At 35.6% G+C, this 11,071-nt stretch overlaps 1 long non-coding RNA gene across 1 annotated transcript in view; it reads right to left on the reverse strand.

Annotated features, from left to right (window-relative positions):
• LOC109117374 overlaps positions 1 to 11,071 on the reverse strand; it is a 41,749-nt gene that overhangs the window by 24,174 nt on the left and 6,504 nt on the right. Inside the window, exon 2 of the long non-coding RNA XR_002024673.1 lies at positions 572 to 746. This is a non-coding gene — a long non-coding RNA (uncharacterized LOC109117374). The remainder of the gene's footprint in view (positions 1 to 571; positions 747 to 11,071) is intronic.

Consider the following 11,071-nt stretch of genomic DNA (forward strand, 5'->3'; position numbering starts at 1 on the left):
GCTTTGTAGACATGTAAACTTGTTAATTCATATGAAGAAAATGCCAACCATTGTTTCTTCCTTGATTTATGATTGTTAAACACAACTTATGATTATAATATTGACTTTCATATTTTGTCTTACCAATTTTACCTACCTCATAATTATTTCTACAGTAAAATTGTTTCTACAGTTTCCTACCTTGGGGGTATTTTGAATGGCTGCAACTTTGACAGGCAGCTTGTATAGTGGTTCAAAGCCTGACTTTTGTTGTCAGATACAACTGGGTTAAGGTTTTGAGTCTTCCCCTATGCTACAGAGGGTAAGTCACTAAATCATTCACAGCTCATCTCTGTGTTTTTATACAAGAGGTGTAACTATTCCCAACTCATTAGTGAAATAATGTTTGTAACGTTCTTACATGAGTAATAGCATTTAGAAATCATTATCTTTTACTATCTGAGCTTGTCCCATGTGCATGTGATAGTGAAAAAAAATCTCAGGAAAAGAAGTTCTGCTTATGATAAAGGTAATTTTAAATACAGATCAACTTAGTTTGTGTATTAGATTGTATATTGCTTGAAAATTTTACCTGTTCTCTATTTTGTGGGAGAATATCTCCTCTTCCTTTGAATTTAAAGTCTCTCAATGTTTCTTGAGAAATGAAAATGGGCATAACCTTGAGATGTCTACAGGCTGGGTCCTATAACAGAGCTGAGCCGAGATAAGAGCAACCGCACTGCTGTATAGTAGTAGATATCTAATTACTGTGAATAAAAAATAAATGTTGAGTATAAGTCATTTGAATGATGAAGTTTTTTTAACCTTAAGAAAATAACAAATATAATAAACAATATCTATAAATTGAATACAACAACAACAAATCTCTAAAATATGACTTTTGCTTTGGAATCCAGTGTCTGCATTAGGAATCTATTAATATAGTCTGGAAAACTGGTAACTCATAATATGCAGTCACAAAACAACATGAACTGCAAATGATGCGTAGAATAAATGTGTGGCTTTAGGCGAGGGATTTTCAACAGTCAGTGTTGCTAATGTACCTTGGATGCCATTTGTTTCATTTGACAAAGCATGACAAGAAAAAGACATTTTCAGAAAGAATCCATCATTTTTCTTGAAGGAGTGAGTTGCAGAAAAGAAAATTTCAGGACTTGCATTACTGAAAGACAAAAATATTTATCTTCTGAACACCTAAGGGTGGTTTAGTTTTGGTGTTGGGCAAAGACTAAAACAAGGATGGAATCATGGAAGCTTTTATTGAAGCCTTTGACTGGACTAAGGTGGCCCCAGAAAATCCTGCCAATTAGAATAAATGAGCACAAAGAGGTAGTAATCTGGTCTCTCAGAAGCAGCACAAGTTCAAAATACCTGTGATTACCTCCAGAAAGAGAAATGTCACAGGAAAGCTATCGATGGACTACTGGCACATAAAACTGACTGGAATTGAGCAGATAAAATGAAACATTGCTAAGAAAGACCAACTATTTGAGGTGTAAAATGACCTGTAGTATCTGTTATTTGCTGAAGCAAGAAGTAGCCTTAGATAACTGTTCAGCCTGTAGAGAATTTATGTCTCTACCAAGCAAAGATATTATAGGAACTCCTATATTACAAAACCAAGGAAGACAGAGACCAGTGGTCTTTGAGCCCCTTGAGAAACAACCTATACTATCAAGGTAAGGGACTCAAACAAGTTGTCCCTTGTAATTTGTATTAGACAGTGATATGCATCTTCCATTCTTTGCATCTTCCATTCTTTCTCTATGAAAGGGAGAATCTGGTGTATACGTATCTCTTTTCTCTTCCTCCCATGCATCATTACAACAACATTATTGAAATGGGAGGAGGCACATAATTTGCCTGGTTGTGTCATAAATTCTAGAGCTTGACAGCATTCCATGAGATCCCAAAACTGGAGAGGCTACTGACTGGATGAGACTTTGGGTAATTATTTCTGGGGAAGGGTATGGGTGGATTTTGAGCAAAATAGAAACAAAGAGAAATACTTTCACTAAACAAGTAGATGAGAATAGATTTCAAATATTCAATCCCTTCCTCAACATGGACACTTAGTAATCTGATGCTATGACCTAGTCATGTGATATGCTTCAGTCATTGAAATGTGGCCAGACATGATGTTTATGACATCAAAACTTTTAAAATGTAAGGCTAAATTTTACCAGAAGTAAATAAAGCGTGGAGCATAGTTTTGGCCCCCCTATACCCTAGAAGAAACCCCAGTGTCCATGTAACATGAATGCAAACAAAATTCTCATAAAAACCACTGAGAATGTGGGTTACTTGCTACCATAGTCAAGTTGATATGGTTGTCTGGAAACTCAGTTTTTAATTGGGATTTTTGCTTTATCTCTACTTGACAAAGAAATAATACATTTTTCCACCAAAACAATGTGTTATCTTTCTTTTAAAGGTGAAATTATTATACATCAAACAAGAGAGAAATTGAGAATAACTACTAGCCACCATTATAAAGATGCTAATATACCTTGGATGCCATTATCTATGCTTTTCGGCATTAAAGTTTTAGAAATTGCAGTGTATATAGTTTCAGAGACTATAGCTACCAATTACGGATCAGGAGCATCCATAATCCAGGAAAAATTAAAATCTGAAACAGTCCCAAACCCAAACATTTGAGCACCACATGATACCTCTCTTCATTACTTTCTCATTGCTGGAACAAAATACTCAACAACCACAACATAAAGGAGGAAATGTTTATTTGGCTCACAATTTGTAGAGGTTCCAATCCATATTTGGCTTGCTCCAAGACAGGGAAGCATGACAAGAGGGCACTGGAGAGAAGAAACACTCTATGGTATGCCAGACCATAGAGACCATAGAGGAGCAGTACCAATCTTTCCTTTCCCTTTTTATTCCATTCAGGCTACAAGGCTATTGGTTGGTGATGCCTACTCTGATAGTGGGGCTTCACATTTCACACACCCAGAATTAGGATAAACCAATCAGTGAACTAATCCAGTTATTACATGCCCACAATCCAGTATCATACACCTGTGATCCAGCCACTTCTCAAAAGTCCCATCTGGGAGCATATGAGGCTTTGGGAGACATTTTAGATATAAAACATAATAACACCCCATGTGGAAAATTCTACATTTGACTTCATGTGATGCATTATGATCAAACAAAATGTGTACTAAAAATGCAGCATAAAATTGCCTTTAGCCTATTTGTATAAAGTATACATGACATGTATATAAAATTTGAACACAAAATTAGACTCTGTTACCAAGATAGGTCATTATATATTTGCAAATATAGTTGTTTCTCAATTCACAAACTCAATTTGTTCCACAATTTTGGAAAAAATGATCATGTTTGTGCTTGTGCAGGAAAGATGGCCACAGTTATGTTTGTAACCTAAAGTTTCCAAACAAAACAAAATTTTTCCAAATGCTTTTGTTTGCAAACAAAATTGTTCATAAGCAAAAGTGTTTCCACTGTATTCCAAAATGTGAAATATTTATGGTCGTAAGCATTTTGAGCAAGGAAAATATCCTTTGCTAGTATATTAGGGACTTTACATGTAATATCTTTTAAATCATCACAACAATAAGAAGATGAAAAATTATTATCCGTATTTTTATACGCAAAGAAAGAAATATTCAGGCAGGTAAAGAATTTTCCTAAAACCACAAAGCCAAGAATGGGAAGAGCCAGAAGTGCTGGCCCTGTTTTATCCTGATAAAGATAATGCTCATTCAATTCTTCTAAAATAGTTTGTTGCTGGTTTTTCACATGACTCTGCCATTGCACTGTGACAAAAGTCATTGAAACAATCATTTTAAATTCCCTGTATTGGCTTATTTATTTTATATTGCATAATTCTACAAGGATTAAAGCTGAATCAGTTGATACAATCATTTCTGTCTTCCTTATTGGATGAGCTGATCAATCATATGATTAGCACGCTGTATTCATAAAATAGGCTTTGACTGTAAAAACTGTAAAAAACAAAAGAAACTTCATACAAACAATCTTTGACCTACAAACACTCACAGTGAATATCTAACAGACACTAATGGATTCAACTAAAAGTGAAATCTCTTAAAAATTATTTGAAAACCATCCTACTATTCATATAATAAACTCTAGGTTTGGGGTGTAGCTCAGTGTTAGAATACTTGCCTACAACATTCAAGGCCCAGGTTCAATGAACAGAATTGAGAAAAGAGAGAAAAAGAAAAGAAAAACCTAAACTAAACTCTTTACATGGTGAAGAGGGTCCTACATTCTCTTTCCATTCTCCCATATTTTTTTCTGAGTTTTTGACACGTTGGATTTCTTCTTTTTTCCTTCATACTCACTGAATTCATTTCTATTAAAAGGTCCTAGATAATCTGCATTACAGAAAGTGTAAAATGTATAATAGATAATGTGAAATAGGAGGAAAGTGTTCAAAGGGGAAGGGAGAGGTAGGGGAAAGGAATAAATATGAGAGAAAGAAAAAATGGAAACAAAGTCTTTGTAAATGGGGAGGGGTGGAAGGGTTGAAGGGAGGGCAGGGGAATGGGGAAAATATAAGAACCAAGATATAGCATGTACAGGTACAAATTCCCAATAATGAGTATCAGGATATTGTATACCTAAAATGTGCCAATAAGATTAATAAATTTTTAAAAACAAAAACAAAAATACCACGTCTCATTCTATGTCAACATTACAGGAATGTTAATTCAAACTTTACCCTCTCACAAAGGTATTTTCTAGCAACTTCCTTGGTTATGCTTTATAATATTACTTTCATAATATTATTTTCATCTTTATCAGAATACTTAGGTATTTATTATCTCCATGCTTGTTGTTTTGCTCCTTCTACTCAATGCAACCTTTATAAAGAAACGGTCCCTGCCTTATTTACCTTATATGTATAATGCCTAAAATATTGTTTGGCACATGACAGATACATATAGGTTTAGTCTGACATTGATCTTTAGTTTTTCATTCCACTTTTTCCCCAAATGACTCTTGTGATAAATCTCCTTTCTCACTATTTTTTAACTCAAAAAATACAAAACACATCTTTGAGGTTTACCCATCCTCAGTACCATTCCTAGATGCTGCTATCCAGCCAGCTTCTATTTTTTCTTTCTATTCATTGAAGATTTAGAGGGTTATTAAAACCTGGCCGATCCTTTCTATTCTTTCTTCTAGAGATTTATATTTTCATCTATACATAGTCTGAGAAGCTCATTGCTAAAGACAGAATATTATGAGAAATAAATGTCTGTTTATAAGTCACCTAGTTTATGGTAGCTTATTACAGTAGCCTGAATAGATTAAGACACTTCATAATTCTAGGTAAAGCAAGTGATTTTACCTACCTTCTACACCACTCACCTACCCTCCAGGCTGCCTTCACCTAAGGCATTATACGGACTCAAAATAGGAATGCCAGTAGTTCACCTGCTAAACAATATCCCTCTGTCTTTCCCACTGTCCTGAACTTTATCTGAGTTTCCCCCCCCCGGGCTTTGACTTCATAAAGGCCTTTGTCTCTACGAGGTCAAAGAACTTGAACCTCTCCATTCAAGTTTCTTCAGTAAGCACTCTTTGAGCTCTGCAATGTCTGCTTTATCTTAAGACTCTATTTTGTCTGGACCTCAAAGTGAATTATACAGGAAGGACAAACTAAGTTATTAGTTTACACGCATGTCTGAAATATTTTCTTTTTTATGCCCTTCCCCCTTTCCTTCTCTTCCTTCTTCTTGCTTCTTTACTACCACCATCTACTTTCATCCTCCTAACAAAGTGAAAACAAATGTGACTTAGGTTTCTGGAGAAACCACATGACTCTGGAGCTAGGGGCCACCAGCCATATTTGAGTTCCAGCATTAATGGCATGCTAACATGGCTTTCTAAATGTTAATCCTAGAAACCTTGTATTAATCTTACCTTACTAGGTTGTGCCTATTCCTTCAAGTACTCGTTAGCTTCACTGCAAATATTCTGTAACTTTCGATATTATATTCCTTGAATTATCTTGCACCAATCAACTCTCTTCCTGTCCTTGATAAAATTTTGATACGCATACTATGAATGGTATTTATTTCTTCTTCAGTACACTGCTATACGCATTATATAAGTTTTCCTTAAGAAATATCATTAGTTTTTACCAATTATAAGTCACACCTCTCTATTTCCTACTCAGATTTTCCCTTGAGTTTCAGATTCATATGTCCTAGAGACTGCAGAATATCAGTTTCTACCTGGAAGTTCTGCAAATGTCTCGAACTCAACATCATCGTGTGGTTCTTCCTTCAATATCCACCCAAAAGTTCTAGCTGGGATCCTGAAAGATATTTTTGGAACTTTATGCCCTTTCACAATCCAAGAAATTAATAAATCCAGTCAAATTTTTCTTATCGTTGTCTTCTCTTTCGATGGCTTCTGTACCACTTTAGACCTTGTTCTCTGATTTGGCCCATTGTTACTACTATCTACTATTTTCTTCTTTTCTGTCTTCACAATCCTCAAAATTATCTCTGTAAAAGCATTATTTCTCTTTCTAATACAGCCCACAGGGAGAAGTCTAACACCATAATTTGATTTATGGTTTAGATATAAAAGTCTGCCAAAATTCTCTTGTTTCAGAGGTGGGGCTTTTGGAAAGTGATAGAATCATATGGGTACCACACTCATCATCAAATTAACCCAGTGATGAGTTCATGGCTGAATTTACTATAAAGATTTGGAGCTTACTCAGAAGAAGGGGTTCACTGGGGGAAAGACTGGCAAAAGTGTATCTCCCTCCCCAGCCCTTCCCTTCATCCTCTGACTTATTGATGTCCTGGGTTGAGCTTCTTTCCTACACCAGACCCTTCCATCATGCTGTTTCTGCCTTGGAGTCAGCCAAGGACTAAAACTCTAAGGCAAAGTATGTCTCTCCTTCTTTAAGCTGTTGGGTATTAAGTATTTTGTCCTAGTGATGGGAAAGTGACTAATCCAATAAAGCTGACAAATTTTTCTGGCCACTAAACAATTCTGAAACAAAAGGATATTATATGCAATCAGTCTCTCCTATATCCAAACCTTTCTGACAAATTCTGATTTAGTGTTTCTTACTCACATGTGAAGTCACTTTCTACAAGAAGTCTTATCTGAATTCTCTATATCTCTGTCTCTGCTACATGGATTAAATGCCCAGTTTTGTAGCCTCAGTGTCCAGAGTGTAGGTCTAGTTTGGCATTATCACAATGTGTTTTGAATGCCTGTTTATGTCTATTTACTAAAAATAAACATTCATCATTTGCAAATAGGTGCTATTTTTTATTCAACTTTGTGTCTCCATGCTTAGTTAAAATCTAGCAACAGTGGAGAAACATATTGAGGATATACTCTTAAGTGAAATAAATAAGTCACACATGTGTAAATACCGAATAGTTTCTCTGGTGTGAAAAACTATAATAGCACACAAAATCCTAAAGGGAAAATTAAGAGTGTGAAATAGGAAGAAAAGGGCTAAAGGTGTAGGGAAAGTGGGAAGGGTAGTGGAAAGGAAATAAGGGAAAAGAAAAATTATAAGAAAATGAAAAAATGGAAATAAAGAGTTTGTAAATGGGGAGGGGATGAGGGGGTGAAGGGAGGGCAGGGATAATGGGAAAAAATGAGAACCAAGACCTGTCATGTGAAGGTACAGGATCCCAATGATGAATGTAACTGTATTGTAGACCTAGATTGTACCAATAAACTCAATAAAAATAAAACAACAACAACAACAACAAAAATATATCACAAAATCTAGCCAAAGTGAAAAATTTCAAAAATATTTACTGAAGCAGTTAATACTTTTGTGCATGCAATATTCCAGTGGACAGTCTATACACTTCTTCTCTCTTTGTTTATGTCTTTATATTTTGGTGATTGTGTTATCTATTGCTTTGGTAATTCTGGCATTCTTTTCTACCAATCTAAATATTGAGATCAAATATGATCTAGTTTTGGCTAGACATGGTGCTTTTTTTTTTTTTTTTTACTTTCTATTTAGCTCAGAAAAGAATGCTTAATTAGAGAAAAGTGAATCTAAATTTTCCCCAGGCTTGAGGAATGAAAGAATGAGGCATTCCTCTCCCTTTAGTTTGAAAAACTAATAAAATACAAATTTGTGGCTAGTGGGAACCATGTTCTCCAGTTATTTGGAGATAATTCATCTGTAAGACAAATTAAACAGAAAAGCAAAAGGGAGTAGAAAGAAAAAAAGAAAAAAGAAAAAAAAACAGGGGAGAGGGAGAGCCTTGGTTGAACTTCAGTTCTAATTTGTCAGCCTTACCTGCTTAAGAAATTCCTAGGAGATTAGAACAGCACACCCCCGAGTATGTCTGAGGGCATCATGGCTGCCAGCCTTTGGGTCCTATGCCTGGTCCCTCACCCATTCCTCTCTGGCACTGTCCCTTGCTCTGCTTCTCACCCTGAGCAGCTTTGCTCTTTCACATCCTTTAGTGAGGAAGTCTCTGCCTTGAAGGTAGCTTATCACAGACAAACTAAAAGCAAATCAAGCTGCTTCTCCCTTAAATTTTCAGTGTTTAGTATTGTGTCTCAGTGATAAGAAAGCTGAATAATATAACTGATAGCTTTTCATAAGTCCTCAAATCAGCTGTTTTAAAAAACACTCTCCCTGGTACTTCCCTGTTATATGAATCAAGAAAATCCCTTAAGCTAGTTGAGGTGCATTATTGATAACTAGGAACAATGGCTTCTTCATACCTTTGTCTCTAAATCTCTAACTCATTTCTGGTCACCTTAACCAATGAGATATAGATATAGATGTAGATGTAGATATAGATATAGATAGATATAGATATATAACTCTAGGATTCATGATTCAATTTTTACTTTTTCGGGGGTTTTCTGGCATCATATACAATAAGTACTGTGAAAGTCTCTCTCAAACACCTCTTTAATAAATGCTGTTGGGAAAATCTGAATTTCAACTTGTCAAAGATTAAAACTAGGGCCAAGGATTTAGCTCAGTGGTTCTGCCACCTGCTTTGCAAGCACAAGGTCCCAAGTTCAATCCCTGGTACCCTCCCCCCCAAAAAAGATTAAAACTAGACCCATATCTTTCCCCACACACTAAAGTAAAATCCAAGTGGATTAAAGATATAAATATTAAAACAGAAACACTATACTTGCTGCAAGATGTTAGGTAGAACTCTTGAAGATATTACAATAGGAAAAGGAAAAGACTTTACGGGCAAATCTTCAGTAGCATGAGAAGTAGCATAAAAAATCAACAAACAATTAATGAGGGAAAAAAAGAATCAACAATTGGGATCTCATCTTTTTAAAAAGTTTCTGCACTGCCAGAGAAATCACAAGCACAGCTAAGAGACACCCCACAATGTGGGAAAAAATTTTTACCAACTGTTCCTCAGATAAAGGTCTACTACGCAGAACATATAAAAAAACTTTTAAAAAATCAGACTCCCCAAATATAAAGACCTAATTAAAAAAAGAACTATTATCAAGGATATATAAAGAACTCAAAACAATCAGTCCCCCCAAATATAAAGACCCGATTCAAAAATGGGCATCCGAAATGAACAGACATTTGTCAAAGAAGTAAAAGCAGCAAGAAAATATTTGAAAAAATGTTCCACATCACTGGTCATTCGAGAGATGCAGATGAAAACAACACTGAGATTCCACCTCACCCCACAGAGAATGGCTGCTATAAAGAAATCACACAATAACAAATGTTGGCGGGATTGTGGGGAGAAAGGAACCCTCCTCCATTGTTGGTGGGAGTGCAGACTGGTGCAATCACTGTGGAAATCAATATGGAGATATCATAAACAACTAGGATTAGAGGTCCCATTTGACCTAGCTATTCCTCTGCTGTGAACCTTCCTCAAAGAATTAAAAGAATCATACCATAGCAATATATGCTCACCATGTTTATAGTGGCAATTTTTGTAATAGCTAAAATTTGGAAACAGCCCAAATGCCATCAACAGGAGACTGGATAAAGAAGATATGTGTTTTTTTTTTCATAAAATGGATTACTACTCGGCCATGAGAATGAGAAACTAGAGATATTTATAGCTAAAAGGATGAACATTGAGGCCATAGTCTTAAGTGAAATTAATGTCACACAGGTGAATAGTTTTGCTGGTATGAAAAATTAAGTGTATATAAGGATCAAAATGTATAATTGATATTATGTAACAGGAAGAAAAGATCTAAAACAGTAGAAGAAGTGGGAGTGCTGGGAGAAAGGTAAAAAGGAAAACATGGAAACAATGTCTTTATAAACTGGGAAGGGTGGGGAGGGAGAGCTGGGGAATGGGGAAAAATAAGAACCAAGATAAGTCTGATAAAAGTACAAGATCCCAATGATGAATGTAACTGTACAATATACCTAAAATCTACCAATAAATGATAAAGATAAAAGACCAGTTACTTCAATTTAATTAGTAATTGTTTCCTAATACCCAGGACACACAACATAAAGGAGGGAAAAGTGTATTTAGCTCATGGTTTCAGATGTTCTAGTTCATAATTGGCTGGCCCCAGGGTGGGAACATCATGGCAGTAGGGCATGGCAGAGAAAAACTGCTTATTTCATAGTGTCAGGAATGCAGAGAAGGAGAGCATTACCAGGGGCTGGCCTGACAATAGGCCTCATGATCACAGCTCCATGATCCAACCAGACATAAACTAATCCCTTAGGTGGTTTATAATCCAATCAAGTTGGCAATGAAGCTTAATGACCAGTGCAGTAATATTCATTGAAAATCCAGTATATTTAAGTCAGTGATGTAGGATCTGATAATTTCAGGTGTGTTTTATGTATTTAATGATTGTTTGTACAATGTCCTCTTTTTGGTGACTCTATATGCCCCCTAGTTCATTGCATAAAGCATTTTGGTCAGAGCAACTCATGAAGTGGAAGTGATCCCATCTCAAAGAGGTATTTTCAGGACAGGATCAATGACACTGAGGGCACTGAGTTCTCTTTCTAAATTAGCAAAAGACTACCTACTCTTTTCTTTCTTTCCTTTTTTTTTTTTTTTTTTTTTTT

The sequence above is a fragment of the Fukomys damarensis genome, unplaced genomic scaffold (assembly GCF_012274545.1).
Source record: "Fukomys damarensis isolate Sample0158 unplaced genomic scaffold, DMR_v1.0_HiC HiC_scaffold_24, whole genome shotgun sequence".
NCBI classification, from domain to species: Eukaryota; Metazoa; Chordata; class Mammalia; order Rodentia; family Bathyergidae; genus Fukomys; species Fukomys damarensis.